General features: G+C 33.2%; 1 long non-coding RNA gene across 1 annotated transcript in view; it reads left to right on the top strand.

Moving 5' to 3' along the window:
* The window catches only part of LOC127860349 (uncharacterized), a 37,071-nt gene that overhangs the window by 11,166 nt on the left and 4,315 nt on the right, over positions 1–21,590 (top strand). The gene's annotated exons all lie outside the window — the stretch shown is intronic.

Here is a 21,590-nt window from a genome sequence, read left to right as displayed (position 1 = left end):
AATGTGAAAATACTGCAAAGCTAACTGGCTTGAGCATTCCTTTTAAATGTTAACCACCTGCCAAAACAGATATTACCATTTTCTACAATAAGATAATAGATTATGCATTGTGCGATTAAAGTTATGTTTTAAAGGGGCCTATTCACATATTTTGACATGTATTGAAGTTTGCCATTAAATGCTTTATATTGATGATGTTAACATTGGATATGAAAATGGCTCACTATCACTTTCATTAACAAGAGCACCGCCTTGCGGGTGCAGACCGCTCATCTATTTTTTTTTTAAAGGTGAAGGGACTCTCAGTTTCAATCACAAAGGAGGGAGGGGTGGAGTGAAGAGGGGGTTATAGTGGCGGGGTGAGGACATTTATTACATTATTTTCAAAAAATGCGGAAAAAAAAAATCGGGGGGGGGGGGGATGGGGATGTTTGGGTCTGATGGTTGGAAGGTAGTTCAAACATAAGTTAATAAAAATAAAAATTTGTGTTTTTTAACCGTTTCAAAAAAAAACAGTAATTTGGGAGGGTTGGATGGGGGGGGGTATAGTGTGAGGGTTTGGTGGTCATTTGTGAGATGATCTTAAAAAAAAATAATTAGGGGGGAGGGTGGGATTCGGGTGGGGGGAGGGGGGATTCTACGGTGCAATGGTTGGACGGTATTTCAAACATAAAATAATAAAAATAAATCTTTGTGTTTTTTAACAATTTCCAAAAAAAAAATTTGGGGGGGGTGGGGTGGGGGGGTATAGTGTGAGGGTGTGGTGGTCATTTGTAAGATGATCTTAAAAAAAGGGGGGGATTCGGGGGGGGGTGATTCGGGGGGGGGGGGAGGGCACGGGCGATGGTTTGGGTGGAGTCTATTGTGGTATGTCAGGTAAGAGTAGTTTTGTCAAAGTATCAATCAAATCTAATCATTAATAAAGAAGTTATGGCAATTTTTAGCAATATTTAATAATTTGACCTTGAGAGTCAAGGTCATTCAAAGGTCAAGGTAAAATTCAACTTGCCAGGTACAGGAACCTCATGATAGCATGACAGTATTTGAAGTTTGAAAGCTATAGCCTTAATAGTTAAGAAGTAATGTGGATCGAAACACAAAATTTAACCATATATTCAAAGTTACTAAGTCAAAAAAGGGCCATAATTCCGTAAAAATGACAACCAGAGTTATGCAACTTGTCCTTTTACTGTACCCTTATGATAATTTGCTAGTGTTCCAAGTATGAAAGCAATATCTATGATACTTTAGGGGTAAAGTGGACCTAAACACAAAACTTAACCAAATTTTCTAAGTATAAAGGACCCATAATTCCGTCCAAATGCCAGTCAAAGTTACATAACTTTGCCTGCACAGTCCCCTTATGATAGTTAATAAGTGTTGCAAGTATGAAAGCAATAGCTTTGATACTGTATGAATAAAGTGGACCTAAACACAAAACTTAACCAAATTTTCAATTCTCTTAGTATAAAAAGGGCACATAATTCTGTCAAAATGCCAGTCAGAGTTACATTACTTTGCCTGCACAGTCCGCTTATGATAGTTAGTAGTTGGAATGCAATAGCATTGATACTTTCTGAGAAAAGTGGACCTAAACGCAAAACTTAACCGGACGCCAACGCCGACGCCGACGCAAACGCCGACGCCAAGGTGATGACAATAGCTGATATTTAAAAAAAAAAAAATAGATGAGCTAAAAATGACACGCAAAGTGTTTGTAAAGGATTTACTCTGCCTTATCTTAAATGCAAAATCGTAACGCACTTTAAACTAGATCACAAACAGTGTTAAAACACATTGTTTTTAATTGGTGAATTAAAAAACTGTCTGTTGGGGAAAATTGGAAGGTTTACCGTTTTTGTACATTGAATAGGTTCATGATATTGACGAAAATTTAATTTTCGGTCAGTACCAAATTATTGCAGATTTTTATAAAGTGTTGACATTATAGTATTTCAATAAATGCTTTTAATTAAAAAAAATCACATGATGACGTGTATTTTAATAATTAAGGAACTACAGCATTTTTTCTGACAACAAATACTGGTAAAGGTTGGCAATTATTTCAGTTGTTGACTGTTATAATTGAAACAAAAGTTTAATGATGATTATGCGAACAATATAACATCAAATGTTTTACACAGGTATTTTTTGATATACTGGTCTAGTTTTTACCCAACATAACTGATAAAAGAACTTTGCCAGATATATTATTTAGATACAATTGCCTATAAATTGTTACGACCAATATATTTTCAAGAAGATTAGCCAATAATATGGCCTTTAAAATGTTCTTCTTTACATTGATACAATCTTGTATTTACAATAATACGAATTTCATGGTGTGGCCCTAGGTCAATTTATAAATTAGATTTACCAATACTCTGCCAATCCCCTATGCGTGAATGTCATTAATTAATAACACATATTGCTTATTGGCTGAAAATTCCCTGTTTTATTTACACAGTTAACCATATATATTACCTACACACGACCTTTCATGGGTAAATAACCATTCACTTTCTGCATTACTTTGGCCTGTACATGCTTGTTCGTTAGATCATTTTAGGGTTTGAACAGCGTTCATGTAAAAAAGCAAATTAAATTAAATGAACAGTTTTTCGAGTTGCATGCGCCCTTATTCTATTGAACTACACTTGACATCTTTACAGGAATTGATGTAGTACAGACAAAATAGAGATGTTTGTACAGCTTTACACCTGAGTTGACCTTAATCAACAGCCAATAAAATTTAAAAGAAATTTCCCAACAGTATTCCCGAATGAAAAGCCGGGAATTTACGCATGCGTAATAAAACCTAAGCAAAATTGAGAATATTCTGCACTGATTTCAAAATGTGCTAAATTATTATTTAAACAAAACTAGATTTCTTTCTTTGTTGTGCAGTATAGCATGAAGGATAAACGCTGCTGGAAAGTATTTATTTACTTTTATCCGACACATAAAAACATATTTAGGCCCAGTTACTCGGTCAGTATAAATCGTCAGGGGAAGACAGAATTGGCTATTAATTACTGCCTTATGATAATAACATAGTATTGCTTTGAAGATATTAAAAATATGAATTATAGAAAAAACAATGAAAACCTATCACTAAATGCTTCTTAATTTATTTGCATGGTGCGAACAAGAACTAGAGAAATAGTATCGAGTTGTGATATAAGGAAAAGCATTTACCGAAAACTATCAAACATATGTGTTACATTTATTTAGATTAAACGAGTGCGTGACAATTAATGTCTTATTTAAAAAAGTGGGACACATAAACAGACTAAAATTGCTCAGTACACATAAACAGGGACCATATAGTTAAATTATATTATTCGATATGTACGTGAAAACATTGCAAGATGTACCATAATAAATTGTATAAACTCTATATAAAGTTTATGCAATAAAGTTAATTCAATAATTGATTTACGACAGACAAAAGATGCACGCGATGCAAGTTGAGCAATATTTAGTTTTTTTTATTAAACTTTGTTCAATTACATAAAATTGTCTTTTTTGTAATCTTTCGCTAGCATTTTTTGTCTTTTCAAAGATAATAATTGAAATTGATATCTGAAGCACTCGTGTTTTGTGTTTAACAATGTGATTTATAAATGGAGTGACACATCTGCAATCACAAGCTTGAATTCACAAATTCTAGCCTTCGTTTGACATTTTACAGGGTCAGAGTTGTATCTCCAAAGACGATTGCAAAGTGCCTTAGTCCTAATTTAAACTTGTGTAGATAAAGTACACCTAAAACCTTTCAGAAAAAACAACATCCATAACATGAGCCATAACTCTTTGATCTTTTTGATTTTAGTGACAATGGTTTTAAACCAACAAAAAACACAAGTGAGAATAAACTGTGAATACCGGTAACAGTAAATTACATAATGAACACTCTAGAGGTTACATTTATTTCCAATTTTCATGAAACTTGATTACACCATTTGTCCAAATGATCTTGACAAGTTTGACATTGTGTAACATGAGTTAAAAAAAGGGCACTGAGTATAATTGAAGAAAAAGCTTCTTTAAACTCTAGAAGCTACATTTCAAGTCTAATCTTCCTATAGCTAAACACTTTTTTTCGAATGATATCTCAGCAAAGTTTCAACATAAAATATGCCGAGAAATTATTTTTTATGTTTTATAAAGTACTTATAGAGTGACCTTGTTTCAACATCACATGGCCCAGTTTCAACCAAGTACAGATAGTAACAAATGGTCTTACCAAATTTCATCAAGATTTGAAAAAAGAACGTGTCCTCTAGAGTGTCAACAAGGTAAATGATGACCTGGTACGATTCCTGAAGAACAATAACTGACAAAGAGCTGTCGACGATAACAAAACTTCAACACGAGCAACTTTTGCTGAAATGAGTTTAACATTATAAAGTTATTAATATTTCATTATTGAAGATTAAATATATAAACATTGTCAGACTTTATTTGTTGCCAAACAGTTTAAGTAAATTGATCTGTGTCTTTCTAAAAAAATCACAGTCATAAGTCGATATTTAAAAGAAAATCAATTACAATGTTCAATAGTCTAAGTGTGAACAGTTGGGTTTAAATAGTGAACTTAAAAAGTTTCACTTCTTTATATTAAATGTAGTAATTTAAGTGTATAGTAAGCTTTTATAATGATGACATATGATGAATTTATCTTTTAATAATAATTCTTGCTTTAAGGTACAGTGCAAGAGGAAATAAATGGATCAGATGAACTTCTTCAGCAAGGTAAGAAGGCAAACTTGTGCAGGGTACCTTGTCTAAAAGTCCATACATCATGAGGTAACATCTCCCTTTTGCTCCATTTTTGGCAGCCGATGCGCACACATTCCTTAGGATCTTCTGTTCAACGTAAATTCTGCCTTGGGGCAAGAGTTTAACCTTCAAAATTAAAATATAAAAGTACTCATTAAATATGAGGGAAAGCAATCTGTTTAGTATCATGACCATAAATAGCTAAAAAAAAAAGATGACAATAACCATAAAACCCATCCATTATAATTCACTGTACACAACATTTACACTTTTTCATTTGTATGTTTATGTATTTGTGTTTCAAAATGTGTTTTTCCCTTAAAATTGCAATATAACATAAGAGAATCTGCCATATATATCTTATATCTGAAAAAAGCTTAACATTAAGTGGCCGATTTTTTGTTATTAATAAATAAATTTAAGTATTAGTCGTATTGCCATTTTTTTTAGGTCACTGTATTTTTAAGCAATTAATCATTACAGCCATGTTTGTTTTGTAAGATACACCCGTACAACTTTGACTGCAGTATGTCTTTTATGTAATGTGAAAATACTGCAAAGCTAACTGGCTTGAGCATTCATTTTAAATGTTAACCACCTGCCAAAACAGATATGACCATTTTCTACAATAAGATAATAGATTATGCATTGTGCGATTAAAATTATGTTTTAAAGGGGCCTATTCACATATTTTGACATGTATTGAAGTTTGCCATTAAATGCTTTATATTGATGATGTTAACATTGGATATGAAAATGGCTCACTATCACTTTCATTAACAAGAGCACCGCCTTGCGGGTGCAGACCGCTCATCTATTTTCTTTTTAAAGGTGAAGGGACTCTCAGTTTTAATCACAAAGGAGGGAGGGGTGGAGTGAAGAGGGGGTTATAGTGTGGGGGTGAGGACATTTATTACATTATTTTCCAAAAATGCGAAAAAAAAATCGGGGGGGGGGATGGGGATGTTTGGGTCTGATGGTTGGAAGGTAGTTCAAACATAAATTAATAAAAATAAAAATTTGTGTTTTTAACCGTTTCAAAAAAAAACAGAAATTTGGGAGGGTGGGGTGGGGGGGGGGTATAGTGTGAGGGTTTGGTGGTCATTTGTGAGATGATCTTAAAAAAAAAAAATTAGGGGGGAGGGTGGGATTCGGGTGGGGGGAGGGGGGATTCTACGGTGCAATGGTTGGACGGTATTTCAAACATAAAATAATAAAAATAAATCTTTGTGATTTTTAACAATTTCCAAAAAAAAATTGGGGGGGTGGGGTGGGGGGTATAGTGTGAGGGTGTGGTGGTCATTTGTAAGATGATCTTAAAAAAAAATAGGGGGGGATTCGGGGGGGGGGGGTGATTCGGGCGGGGGGGAGGGCACGGGCGATGGTTTGGGTGGAGTCTATTGTGGTATGTCAGGTAAGAGTAGTTTTGTCAAAGTATCAATCAAATCTAATCATTAATAAAGAAGTTATGGCAATTTTTAGCAATATTTAATAATTTGACCTTGAGAGTCAAGGTCATTCAAAGGTCAAGGTAAAATTCAACTTGCCAGGTACAGGAACCTCATGATAGCATGACAGTATTTGAAGTTTGAAAGCAATAGCCTTAATAGTTAAGAAGTAATGTGGATCGAAACACAAAATTTAACCATATATTCAAAGTTACTAAGTCAAAAAAGGGCCATAATTCCGTAAAAATGACAACCAGAGTTATGCAACTTGTCCTTTCACTGTACCCTTATGATAATTTGCTAGTGTTCCAAGTATGAAAGCAATATCTATGATACTTTAGGGGTAAAGTGGACCTAAACACAAAACTTAACCAAATTTTCTAAGTATAAAGGACCCATAATTCCGTCCAAATGCCAGTCAAAGTTACATAACTTTGCCTGCACAGTCCCCTTATGATAGTTAATAAGTGTTGCAAGTATGAAAGCAATAGCTTTGATACTGTATGAATAAAGTGGACCTAAACACAAAACTTAACCAAATTTTCAATTCTCTTAGTATAAAAAGGGCACATAATTCTGTCAAAATGCCAGTCAGAGTTACATTACTTTGCCTGCACAGTCCGCTTATGATAGTTAGTAGTTTGAATGCAATAGCATTGATACTTTCTGAGAAAAGTGGACCTAAACGCAAAACTTAACCGGACGCCAACGCCGACGCCGACGCAAACGCCGACGCCAAGGTGATGACAATAGCTGATTTTTTTTTCAAAAAATAGATGAGCTAAAAATGATACGCAAAGTGTTTGTAAAGGATTTACTCTGCCTTATCTTAAATGCAAAATCGTAACGCACTTTAAACTAGATCACAAACAGTGTTAAAACACATTGTTTTAATTGGTGAATTAAAAAACTGTCTGTTGGGGAAAATTGGAAGGTTTACCGTTTTTGTACATTGAATAGGTTCATGATATTTACGAAAATTTAATTTTCGGTCAGTACCAAATTATTGCAGATTTTTATAAAGTGTTGACATTATAGTATTTCAATAAATGCTTTTAATTAAAAAAAATCACATGATGACGTGTATTTTAATAATTAAGGAACTACAGCATTTTTTCTGACAACAAATACTGGTAAAGGTTGGCAATTATTTCAGTTGTTGACTGTTATAATTGAAACAAAAGTTTAATGATGATTATGCAAACAATATAACATCAAATGTTTTACACAGGTATTTTTTGAAATACTGGTCTAGTTTTTACCCAACATAACTGATTAAAGAACTTTGCCAGATATATTATTTAGATACAATTGCATATAAATTGTTACGACCAATATATTTTCAAGAAGATTAGCCAATAATATGGCCTTTAAAATGTTCTTCTTTACATTGATACAATCTTGTATTTACAATAATACGAATTTCATGGTGTGGCCCTAGGTCAATTTATAAATTAGATTTACCAATACTCTGCCAATCCCCTATGCGTGAATGTCATTAATTAATAACACATATTGCTTATTGGCTGAAAATTCCCTGTTTTATTTACACAGTTAACCATATATATTACCTACACACGACCTTTCATGGGTAAATAACCATTCACTTTCTGCATTACTTTGGCCAGTACATGCTTGTTCGTGAGATCATTTTAGGGTTTGAACAGCGTTCATGTAAAAAAGCAAATTAAAAATAAATGAACAGTTTTTCGAGTTGCATGCGCCCTTATTCTATTGAACTACACTTGACATCTTTACAGGAATTGATGTATTACAGACAAAATAGAGATGTTTGTACAGCTTTACACCTGAGTTGACCTTAATCAACAGCCAATACAATTTAAAAGAAATTTCCCAACAGTATTCCCGAATGAATAGCCGGGAATTTACGCATGCGTAATAATACCTAAGCAAAATTGAGAATATTCTGCACTGATTTCAAAAAGTGCTAAATTATTATTTAAACAAAACTAGATTTCTTTCTTTGTTGTGCAGTATAGCATGAAGGATAAACGCTGCTGGAAAGTATTTATTTACTTTTATCCGACACATAAAAACATATTTAGGCCCAGTTACTCGGTCAGTATAAATCGTCAGGGGAAGACAGAATTGGCTATTAATTACTGCCTTATGATAATAACATAGTATTGCTTTGAAGATATTAAAAATATGAATTATAGAAAAAACAATGAAAACCTATCATTAAATGCTTCTTAATTTATTTGCATGGTGAGAACAAGAACTAGAGAAATAGTATCGAGTTGTGATATAAGGAAAAGCATTTACCGAAAACTATCAAACATATGTGTTACATTTATTCAGATTAAACGAGTGCGTGACAATTAATGTCTTATTTAAAAAAGTGGGACACATAAACAGACTAAAATTGCTCAGTACACATAAACAGGGACCATATAGTTAAATTATATTATTCGATATGTACGTGAAAACATTGCAAGATGTACCATAATAAATTGTATAAACTCTATATAAAGTTTATGCAATAAAGTTTATTCAATAATTGATTTACGACAGACAAAAGATGCACGCGATGCAAGTTGAGCAATATTTAGTTTTTTTTATTAAACTTTGTTCAATTACATAAAATTGTCTTTTTTGTAATCTTTCGCTAGCATTTTTTGTCTTTTCAAAGATAATAATTGAAATTGATATCTGAAGCACTCGTGTTTTGTGTTTAACAATGCGATTTATAAATGGAGTGACACATCTGCAATCACAAGCTTGATTTCACAAATTCTAGCCTTCGTTTAACATTTTACAGGGTCAGAGTTGTATCTCCAAAGACGATTGCAAAGTGCCTTTGTCCTAATTTAAACTTGTGTAGATAAAGTAAACCTAAAACCTTTCAGAAAAACAACATCCATAACATGAGCCATAACTCTTTGATCTTTTTGATTTTAGTGACAATGGTTTTAAACCAAAAAAAAAACACAAGTGAGAATAAACTGTGAATACCGGTAACAGTAAATTACATAATGAACACTCTAGAGGTTACATTTATTTCCAATTTTCATGAAACTTGATTACACCATTTGTCCAAATGATCTTGACAAGTTTGACATTGTGTAACATGAGTTAAAAAAAGGACACTGAGTATAATTGAAGAAAAAGCTTCTTTAAACTCTAGAAGCTACATTTCAAGTCTAATCTTCCTATAGCTAAACACTTTTTTTCGAATGATATCTCAGCAAAGTTTCAACATAAAATATGCCGAGAAATTATTTTTTATGTTTTATAAAGTACTTATAGAGTGACCTTGTTTCAACATCACATGGCCCAGTTTCAACCAAGTACAGATAGTAACAAATGGTCTTACCAAATTTCATCAAGATTTGAAAAAAGAATGTGTCCTCTAGAGTGTCAACAAGGTAAATGATGACCTGGTACGATTCCTGAAGAACAATAACTGACAAAGAGCTGTCGACGATAACAAAACTTCAACACGAGCAACTTTTGCTGAAATGAGTTTAACATTATAAAGTTATTAATATTTCATTATTGAAGGTTAAATATATAAACATTGTCAGACTTTATTTGTTGCCAAACAGTTAAAGTAAATTGATCTGTGTCTTTCTAAAAAAATCACAGTCATAAGTCGATATTTAAAAGAAAATCAATTACAATGTTCAATAGTCTATGTGTGAACAGTTGGGTTTAAATAGTGAACTTAAAAAGTTTCACTTCTTTATATTAAATGTAGTAATTTGAGTATAGTAAGCTTTTATAATGATGACATATGATGAATTTATATTTTAATAATAATTCTTGCTTTAAGGTACAGTGCAAGAGGAAATAAATGGATCAGATGAACTTCTTCAGCAAGGTAAGAAGGCAAACTTGTGCAGGGTACCTTGTCTAAAAGTCCATACATCATGAGGTAACATCTCCCTTTTGCTCCATTTTTGGCAGCCGATGCGCACACATTCCTTAGGATCTTCTGTTCAACGTAAATTCTGCCTTGGGGCAAGAGTTTAACCTTCAAAATTAAAATATAAAAGTACTCATTAAATATGAGGGAAAGCAATCTGTATCATGACCATAAATAGCTAAAACAAAAAAGATGACAATAACCATAAAACCCATCCATTATAATTCACTGTACACAACATTTACACTTTTTCATTTGTATGTTTATGTATTTGTGTTTCAAAATGAGTTTTTCCCTTAAAATTGCAATATAACATAAGAGAATCTGCCATATATATCTTATATCTGAAAAAAGCTTAACATTAAGTGGCCGATTTTTTGTTATTAATAAATAAATTTAAGTATTAGTCGTATTGCCATTTTTTTAGGTCACTGTATTTTTAAGCAATTAATCATTACAGCCATGTTTGTTTTGTAAGATACACCCGTACAACTTTGACTGCAGTATGTCTTTTATGTAATGTGAAAATACTGCAAAGCTAACTGGCTTGAGCATTCATTTTAAATGTTAACCACCTGCCAAAACAGATATTACCATTTTCTACAATAAGATAATAGATTATGCATTGTGCGATTAAAATTATGTTTTAAAGGGGCCTATTCACATATTTTGACATGTATTGAAGTTTGCCATTAAATGCTTTATATTGATGATGTTAACATTGGATATGACAATGGCTCACTATCACTTTCATTAACAAGAGCACCGCCTTGCGGGTGCAGACCGCTCATCTATTTTCGTTTTAAAGGTGAAGGGACTTTCAGTTTCAATCACAAAGGAGGGAGGGGTGGAGTGAAGAGGGGGTTATAGTGTGGGGGTGAGGACATTTATTACATTATTTTCCAAAAATGCGAAAAAAAAATCGGGGGGGGGGGATGGGGATGTTTGGGTCTGATGGTTGGAAGGTAGTTCAAACATAAATTAATAAAAATAAAAATTTGTGTTTTTTAACCGTTTAAAAAAAAAACAGAAATTTGGGAGGGTGGGGTGGGGGGGGTATAGTGTGAGGGTTTGGTGGTCATTTGTGAGATGATCTTAAAAAAAAAAATTAGGGGGGAGGGTGGGATTCGGGTGGGGGGAGGGGGGATTCTACGGTGCAATGGTTGGACGGTATTTCAAACATAAAATAATAAACAGAGAATAAACTGTGAATAACAGTAAATTACATAATGTACACTCTAGAGGTTACATTTATTTCCAATTTTCATGAAATTTGATTACACCATTTGTCCAAATGATCTTGACAAGTTTGACACTGTGCAACATGAGTTAAATCAAAGTACTGAAAGTACTGGTTTGGCGATGCTTTTGAAAATGGATATATAGAGGATATTTGTTGGATTCGGTGGAATATCGATTTTCCCAGAAAAACAGCGAAAAATATCGATTTTTTCACTGTTAGTTTTCACTGTTTAAAAGTGAAATACCAGTTTATTTCACTGATATTTCTGTATAAATCACCGGAAAGCATGAAATATAGAAGCATCCATTTAAGTTAATCTACATCACTGCAATTGTGCATTTTTTATTGCTTGTCATTTATCCGCAGGTCAATAGTTAATGTTTGTGGTGCAATCGTTATTGTTCTTGGACACTGCACTCACTTCAATGAGATTTATTTACCTAAATATCTCATATTTGAACTTACAATTCTTTTGGGAGTAATGGTCCAGACAACTGGATAAAACAGCAACAATATGCTAACCCATTATTTTTCGAGGAACATAATTGAGCATTCCTGTGCTAGCCCCCAATCACAGTATGTTGGGGTAAAATAATAGTCAAATTTTGTTTTTCTTCTCAAAAGATTGTCGTAGATTATAAGTTGAGGAATACATATCATCCAATACTACAACTTTTAGAAAGCCATTTTTTAAATTTATTTGTATTGATAAACAAGGTTTTGTAACAATCTATACTATACATAGATAGCTTTAACAGCACAATGTGTCTCACCTGAAACTGATTGTTTCCTAGTGGTGTTAACTAATTTTTCATGAAGATCTAGAAAAAAAAGGCATTGTGAGTATGAACAAACTATTTGTGTATATCCGATCTAGTTGAGCCTTGTTACAGAGTTCCTACTTTTATTTATTTGAACATTCTGATCAACTGCCATGAAGATCAGGTAAAAAATGTGTTAACATAGATTTTAATGATTTTAGTTATTGATCAAATGCTTGGAAGCACATGACCCACTTTGGAACGTGACCTGTTAATCACTGAGACAAGATCTTGTGACCTAAATGTTGAATATGCTACTTTCAAGCTTGACTTTGAAGTCATTTAAAATAATGTTCTAACCAATTAACAAGTGGATCAGAGAGAGAATATGTGCCCACTAAAGTATTAACAGACCTTTTCTTATATTTCACCTAGTGCCCTAATTTTTGATAGAATATGAAACCCAAAATGACATAGAGGTGACTAGTTTCATAAGAATCTGGCAAAGAGGTGACACCCAAATTTAAACATTGTAAAATGATATCTTATGTGTTCACAATAAACTTTGGATAAAATACAACAGACAAAGAGTGATAACAAATGCTCACCTTGTCACATCATAACAAGTGAGCAAAATAACCAAAACTATGACATCATATAATTGCTCAGTTACTTCCAATAACAATAAAATGTTACTTTTGAAACAAATAAAATACCTTCTCTTTCTTACTAAAGGCTGTTCTAAAACAAGATAGCCCTGTATCGCTCTCCCGAAACTCCTTCTATAGTGTCAAAAACTTGTGTATGATTTGACTAAGTTGTAACCTAGCTTAAGCCTGAACATGACCAACTTTTTTATTTGATTAAGATGGACATAGTCAGAAATTTTCATAAAAATCAGGAATATAATGTGACCTGTAGAAAGGTAAAGGAAGTTTTCTCTATTTTAACCTAATGACATAGTTTTTGACAAATTACCAACTATCAAACTGAAACTTTATTTCATCGAGATAACATTCTGTCCAATTTTCATGAAGATCTGGAAGAAAATGTGACCTCTGGAGTGTTCACTTACCTTTTTGTGATTTGGTTTGTTGACCTAGTTTGGACCACATATGACCTACTTTCAAACTTAACCTAGAATTGACCGAGATGAACATTTACCAACATAATACAAAAAAGGGCTGTTTGTAAAACATGCATGCCCCCCATATGGGCTGTCAGTTGTTGTGGTAGCCATTGTGTAAATACATTTTTTGTCACTGTGACCTTGACCTTTAACCTAGTGACCTGAAATTCAATAGGGATCATCTTCCAGTCATGACCAATTTATCTATGAAGTTTCATGATCCTAGGCCTTACTATTCTTGAGTTATCATCAGGAAACCTTTTTACTGTTATGAGTCACAGTGACCTTGACCTTTGACCAAGTGACCTGAAAATCAATAAGGGTTATATACCAGTCATGATCAATGTACCAATGAAGTTTAATGGTCCTAGGCGTAAGCATTTTTGAGTTATCATCCGGATACTATTTTACTGTTTTGAGTCACTTTGGCCTTGACCTTTGACCTAGTGACCTAAACATCAATAGGATTAATCTGCAAGTCATGATCAATGTACCTATGAAGTTTCATGATCCTAGACGTAAGCATTCTTGAATTATCATCCGGAAATCATTAAACTGTTTTGACTCACTATGACATTGACCTTTGACCTAATGACCTGAACATCAATAGGGGTCATATGCCAGTCATGATCAATGTACCAATGTAGTTTCATGATCCTAGGCCTAAGCATTCTAGTCACTGTGACCTTACCCTTTTATCTAGTCACCAGAAAATCATTAGGATTCATCTGCCAGTCATGATCAATGTACCTATGAAGTTTCATGATCCTAGGCCTAAGCGTTCTTGAATTATCATCCGGAAACCATCTGGTGGAAGGACCGACAGACGGACTGACCGACATGTGCTAAACAATATACCCCGAACAAGCCACATAAGAAATGCAGCATAACACATTCAAAAAGTAAAAGACATCTGTACAATGATATCTTTTCTTCAAATGGTAGGATGAACAAACAAGAGGGCCTGAAAGGCCCAAAGTCGTTCACCTGAGATAACAAGATATTGCTGGGACAAATATTCTGACCAAAATTCATAAAGATCGGAAAATTAATGTGACCTCTCGAGTGTTAACAATGTTTTACTATAGCAATATAAGGAAAAATGTCCCACCCCCCTGGCAGCTATGTTTTTCAACCAAGTGAAACCATTTTCAAACTGATCCAAGATATCATTGAGACTTATATTCTGGCCTAATTTTATGAAGATTGAAATATAAACGTGGCATCCACGGAGTTAACAAGGCAAATGTTGACGTCTCACGACGGCTATAAAGCGATCACAAAAGCTCACCATGAGCACGCTGTGGGATTTCACTCAATGCGTTCAAATTTTCTCACAGGCTTTGCCATTAACCTATAGTATGGATGGCTTTGTTAGTATTTATTGCTATCATGTACCTGCAATATTGTGTGTATGTTTACAATACACAAAGCATATGACATAAATAGACTAATTGAGCTTATAATAATCTGATTACTATAGCCAGGTCAATTTGGCCTCAAAAAACATTTTGATTGTCCTGATTTCATGAAGACTTGAGATATTTATGCACATAGAGTTTCAAGATATGGGATTATCCACAAATAAAAAGTATTTTTGATCTGTGTTGTGCGCTCTTTTTCCATGACTGTCAAAATGAAATTTCCATGTGAAAAGGATGTCAATTTTTTCTTTCAACCATTGTTTATAAAGAACGGTTCTGCATATAATTTGCCATTTTGATAGGAGATGACCAGGGTGTAAGAGAAAAGGGACATGCATTTGAGATCTGGTCAGGACTCCATATAAAAGTGGTTATATTTAAAAAAAATGTTTAATTACCACATGACCACGGACTCTAGATCTCCGTGACATGACTAAGGTTCTAAATTAATCTAGTATGAACATTTGAACTATATCTTTTTAAAACAATTAATAATATTTGATGTACAAATTTAATATGCCAATGTGTACAGATACTACTTAACATATATTTGACTGTATTTAATGTAGGAACTAGTTAAAATATCCATTAGAAAAAGAGATCAGGATATGAAATATTCATTGCCTGAAGCAAAGTACCTGGAGCTATGTTTATATATCTTTAAATACACTGATTAAAGAAGTAAAACAATACATTGATACAACAGAGGTAAAATCATCCCCTCTGAACAATATGATACATAATTATGTATCATATCGTTTTATCTGGATCTGGATAGGTACACAGCAGGATGTTTAGGTGTGCGCGCTGCGGAAGAGATATAGGAGTTACTTATATTTTGGATTTAATTTAATTCACTGAAATTCATCGCTGAAGTTACAGTATGATCTCATTTGATATATAGATGTACATGATTGTATCAAGCAAAACATATTAAATAATTATCAGTATTAATTCACTGTCATAATTTCAGTATCATTAAAATGATTTCAGTAAATTCTATCATTCATATGCATCAATTTTGTAAATATCAATATAAGTGTACTACATGAAAACATTTTTTAAACATGGGCTGTTTGTAAAACATGCATGCCCCCCATATAGGCTGTCAGTTGCAGTGGCAGCCATTGTGTGGATAGGTTTTTTGGCACTGAGACCTCGACCTTTGACCTAGTGGCCTGAAAATCAATAGGGGTCATCTGCGAGTCATGATCAATGTACCTATTAAGTTTCATGATCCTAGGCGTAAGCTTTCTTGTGTTATCGTCACCTTGACCTTGACCTTTGATCTAGTGACCTGAAAGTCAATAGGGTTCGTCTGCGAGTCATGAACAATGTACTTATGAAGTTTCATGATCATAGGCGTAAGCATTCTTGAGTTATCATCCGGAAACCATTTTTCAAAGTTGAGTCACTGTGACCTTGACTTTTGACCTTGTGACCTGAAAATCATTAGGGGTTATCTGCGAGTCATGATCAATCTACCTGTGAAGTTTCATGATCCTAACTATGAACTTTGTTGAGTTATGATCCGGAAACCATTTTACTATTTTGGGTCACCGTGACCTTGACCTTTGACCTATTCACCTGAAATTCAATATGGATCATCTGCGAGTCATGATCAATGTATCTATGAAGTTTCATGATCCTAGGCATACGCGTTCTTGAGTTATCATCCGGAAACCATTTAACTATTTCGGGTCACCGTGACCTCGACCTTTGACCGAGTGACCTCTAAAGGGGTCATCTGCAAGTCATGATCAATGTATCTATGAAGTTTCATGATCCTAGGCATAAGCGTTCTTGAGTTATCATCCGAAAACCATTTTATTATTTCGGGTCACAGTGACCTTGACCTCTGACCTAGTAACCTGAAAATCAATAAGGTTCATCTGTGAGTCATGATCAATGAACCTATGAAGTTTCATGATCCAAGGCATAACCGTTCTTGAGTTATCATCCGGAAACCGTTTTACTATTTCAGGTCACCGTGACCTTGACCTTTGACCTAAAAATCAATAGTGGTCATCTGCGAGTCATGATCAATGTACACATGAAGTTTCATGATCCTAGGCATAAGCATTCTTGAGTTATCATCAGGAAACCATTTTACTATTTCGGGTTACCGTGACCTTGCTCTTTGACCTAGTGACCTCAAAATCAATATGGGTCATCTGCGAGTCATGATCAATATACCTATGAAGTTTTATGATCCTAGGCATAAGCATTCTTGAGTTATCATCCGGAAACCATCTGGTGGACGGACATACAGACATATGGACCGACATGTGCAAAACAATATACCCACTCTTCTTCGAAGGGGGGCATAATAATACAGTAGCATGAACCAACAAGGGAGGCAACTTGTTATGTCACAATTTGGCAGTGTATAAAAAGTGGTACTAAATTATCTCGCAAAACATGGGTCTAGATTACGTTTAAAAGCTATTATCTGATTGGATAAAATAGTCCGAAATCATCAAATAAATAAAGTCGAGATATTTATCTTGCGGAACATGCAATACCATGCCGCATGCAAGCTATTTATAAAGTAAATATCGTAAATCAAAAAGTTTTTTGGTTTTTTTTCGCGGTCATAGACAGTGTTCCTGGCTGAAAACGATGCAATATCACTTTTAAATCATTCATGCATTAGTTTTTAGCAAGAAAGAGGTAGAATATTTTATTTATTTAAACTTGTGTCTGCTACAATTTAACGAGTGGTTACGGAAATTACCGATTGTACAGATGTATCGACAGACATATGCAAAACGAAAGAATAGCTTGCATATTTCAAGTTCATCAGCCTTAAAATTACCTATTAATCAAATGAGAATCAAAATTATTAAAATATAAACCAGTAATGTTCATTAAGACCAAAATCTTTGGGCACAACCATCATATTTTTGGAAACCCTCCTGCGAAATGTTGTTCTGCAGTTCACGAATAATTCGTGAACAGTTCATGAACTGTTCATGAACTGAGTTCATGAATTGTTCACGAATAGTTCGAGAACAGAAAATGAGCCACGTCTGTGAAAAGTTCTTGAAATTTAAGTTCATGAACTGTTCATGAACACTAATGGCATGAAGTGTTCATTAAATATTCTTGAAACCTAATGGCGTGAAGTGTTCATTAACTATTCTTGAACCCTTATGGCATGAAGTGTTCATGAATTATTCTTGAACCCATGTGGCATGAAGTGTTCATGAACTATTATTGAACCATTATGACATGAAATGTTCATGAACTATTCATAAACATCAATGGCATGAAGTGTTCTTGAACAGTTAATGAACAACACAATTCTTGAAAAATTCTTCAGGGTGTTGCTGTTCACGAACAGTTCATGAACATTTTCATTCTATTTTTCAATGGCTCATTTTCTGTTCACGAACTGTAAGTGAATAGTTCATGAACCATAGTTCTTCAAGAGTTCATGAACTGAGGTGGCATGAAGTGTTCATGAACTATTCATGAACAAGAATTTGTCAATATATGCAAAGGTTATCATAAGTGTTACTAAAGCTCAACAAACAGGTCAGGGTAAGAAGAAACAAGTCTTGTATTAGCACTTAACATATTAATAGGAACATATAACAATAATTTAAATATAACACTAATAAATGAGATACAAGTGGTTTGATAATACTCTTTAAATTTCATAACACAACTTTGCACTATATGTCCATGAATAATTCATGCATTGAAAAGATTATGAATAGTCTCATTTTAAGTTCAAGAATCATTTACTAATCAATGGTTTCCCTGAAATGGTTACACTTACAGTGCCAAAGAACTTGAAATGGAACCAATGGCTGATCAGTTCAGCCGGTAATTTATTAAAGACTTACATTTTCAAATATAACATAAACAATGTGCCTTCCGTTTCAACTTCCTGTGCACACAATATTCTTTCTTTGTAAAAACAGCAATGCAATGTACATTGAGTTATTGATATCATCTTAAACTGTTCTTTAAATAAGATGTCATTAAAACGTTCTTAAACTTGTCTTTTAAGTCTTCCAAGAACAATGACAGATCCTTTTAAGAACATATTGGATTCTTAAAAAGTCCATCATACGTTCAAAAACATTGTGTAGACCTGTTTAAGAACATCAGAAGGAAACATGTTGTTCAAAAAAGTTCTTAAAGTGTTCAAGAATAGTTTAAGAATAATTCAAGAACAGGAAAGGTCCTTAAAAAGTTATTGAAGTGTTCCTGAAGGCAGTTCTTGAACAGTTCTTGTACAAATGTTCTTAAAATTCTCTAGAACAGGTCAAGAACTCTAACTTACAGTGGTGAAAGTACTATGCATATTCATACTAACTTCACAGGTTTCACAAATCTACAAGATTTGTATGCTAGACATTTCAATATTACTTTCAACAATATGTATGAAACATCTAGCACAAAGGAATTCATGAATTATTCATGATGGATCCTTAAAGTCTGTCTCAGAAAAGTCATTAGAAATACTTGTGCATGAAATGTTCATCACTAAGTATTTATGGTTAGATGAAGAACTGTTCATGAACTTTGAAATGTTCAACAATAATTCATTAACAGTTCATGAACATGTCTTAAGAACAGTTCATGTCCAAAAGTTCATGAACCAAGCTCAGGAACTTTTTCAGAACCTTTCATGAACAGTTCTTGATTGGCTTGAAGTGTTCATGAAATCATGAACAACATTTCGCCGTTTTTCGGAAACTGACGATCAGTAATTTCCATAACCATATGGAAAATTTCATCACTGACAAGTTTCGTTTCTAATGTTTTTCTCAAATATTCTACCACAAAATTATTGTATACCATTACACAAATGAATGACAAGTAGTAATTCCTTGATTTTTGGGAGGGACGCTGTCTATAAATGCTTATAAAAACGCATTATGGCTAAACTTAAGTGCATAAAATATTGAAAAATAAAGCATAATTCAAGTGAAGACAAGTGTTCGTTATATCCGATATACTCATTCATCCACATTGCTCAGACACACAATTATATTCAAAATTATTACGAATATCTGATAAAACTTGCATTATTTATTTTTATCTTTAAACTTCCATTTCATAAATTATTTTTTTTTAAAAACGTCGTCAATTATCAATTGTATATATATTTCTCTATAGTTTGAAAAACATTTAGGCAAATATTTCTCATGTAAGATAAAATGCAAATAATTAATAAAATATTCCCTTTTAATCAATATGTTGGTTTATCGATCAATAACAATATCACTTTGAACATTGAATTATTAAAAAGTTATAACAAACATGAAATGTTCTCAGAACAAATGATTCATTACACATATAACAGATTGATAGGAAGATATGAACAAATCAAGGTTGCTAGGTTGCCCGCCTTGAATAATCCTGTTAGTATGGAAGTACTTTATATTTAAATTTATTAGCCTGTCGGTGTTGTAAAGACATAAAATATTTTATGAATGTCTCAAAGTGTAGAATTATTTTGCATTTAGTAAAAGAAAGGCAACATATAACCCTTAAGTGGCAGACAAGAACTTGTGGCTGAATACAACTCAAACGAGGCATTATGCTTCTTGTAAATAAAAGTAAACATCATTATACATGAATTTTCTGATCAAAAGTGTTATGTTTAGTGAATAGGGGAACTACATTTTCAAGAATAAACAATATAATTATAAATGTTTTGGCGAAGTGCATCATAGTATTATCATAGTACCAGTTTTGGTCTAAAAATCCAGTAACATTTTTTAAATTTCATTACCCCTTGTTGCAAAAAAAATCATGAAAAATAGAATTTTCAGAGTAACCTATTAAAATAAAATAAAAAATGCTTTATTAGACCCTAGATATTATTTTTGCAATCATTTTTCATCAATTACAAATGTTTAAAAAAATTATTGTTTCATGCTACTCATGGTACCAGTTTTATGTCAGAAAATTAATTACATTTTTTTTAAATGCGTTACCCCTTGTTGCCAAACAATTCATAAAAAAATATAATTTTCAAAGATATCCTTTAAAATAAAAAGAAAATGCCTTCTTAAACCTTAAATATTATTCCTTCAAGCATTTTACATCAATTATTTATGTTTGAAACAATCATTGGTTCATGCTAAAATACTGTTTGATATACTGTAAATAATGTTACTACACATCCAAGTAGTGAGTCCATCAAACTATTGCAACCGAAACACCTGGTGTGCCAAGGCACCAGCCGAAGTCAAAAGCCTTCTGACTAAGTGCATTTTACTATTTATATTTGTATGCATTTGTATGTGTTTGAAAAAATGTATAATCTTAAATGACATCTTCTGACCATGCATGTCCTAGATTTCAAAATCCAGGCCCTGGTCTGACACATTGGTAACACTTACGTTAAACTGTTACCAGGCTTCTGAATTTAATTAGCCAGGTCACAGGAAAAGGGCAGTCTAATCAGTGTTCAATTGAACTATTTGTCATTGTCAGAAAACCGCTCTTAAGAAAACAGCTTTCAAGCAACTGCAGGCTGAACTGGATCTAAATTGGCCACAGTCGCCTTAATGTCTCTTTTACTGGGATACAGTTCATTTATCTTAAAAGGGATCTTTTTACGTTTTGGTAAATTGACAAAAATTGAAAAAAGATGTATCGGATTCGCAAATTTTCGTTTTTGTTATGTTATTTTTAGGAAACTATTACTGAACATTTACCATGGTCTAATATAGCCATTATATGCATCTTTTAATGATTTAAATATTATAAAGCGATGCAACGCGAAATGATTGAATAATTTGGAGAGTTATGTTGTTGTTGTTTTATTGTGTGAAACTACGAAGATTGCTTATATTAGGTATAAAATACGTAAAACATTTATACTTGGCAGAATAGTCGAGCAGGCTAATGCGTTTTTACTCCCGGACTAAGGAGGTCACTGG

This window comes from Dreissena polymorpha, chromosome 1 (genome assembly GCF_020536995.1).
Source record: "Dreissena polymorpha isolate Duluth1 chromosome 1, UMN_Dpol_1.0, whole genome shotgun sequence".
In the NCBI taxonomy this organism is placed as follows: Eukaryota; Metazoa; Mollusca; class Bivalvia; order Myida; family Dreissenidae; genus Dreissena; species Dreissena polymorpha.
The sequence above is the reverse complement of the archived record's forward strand: the minus strand, read 5'-3'. Positions and strand labels throughout refer to the sequence as shown.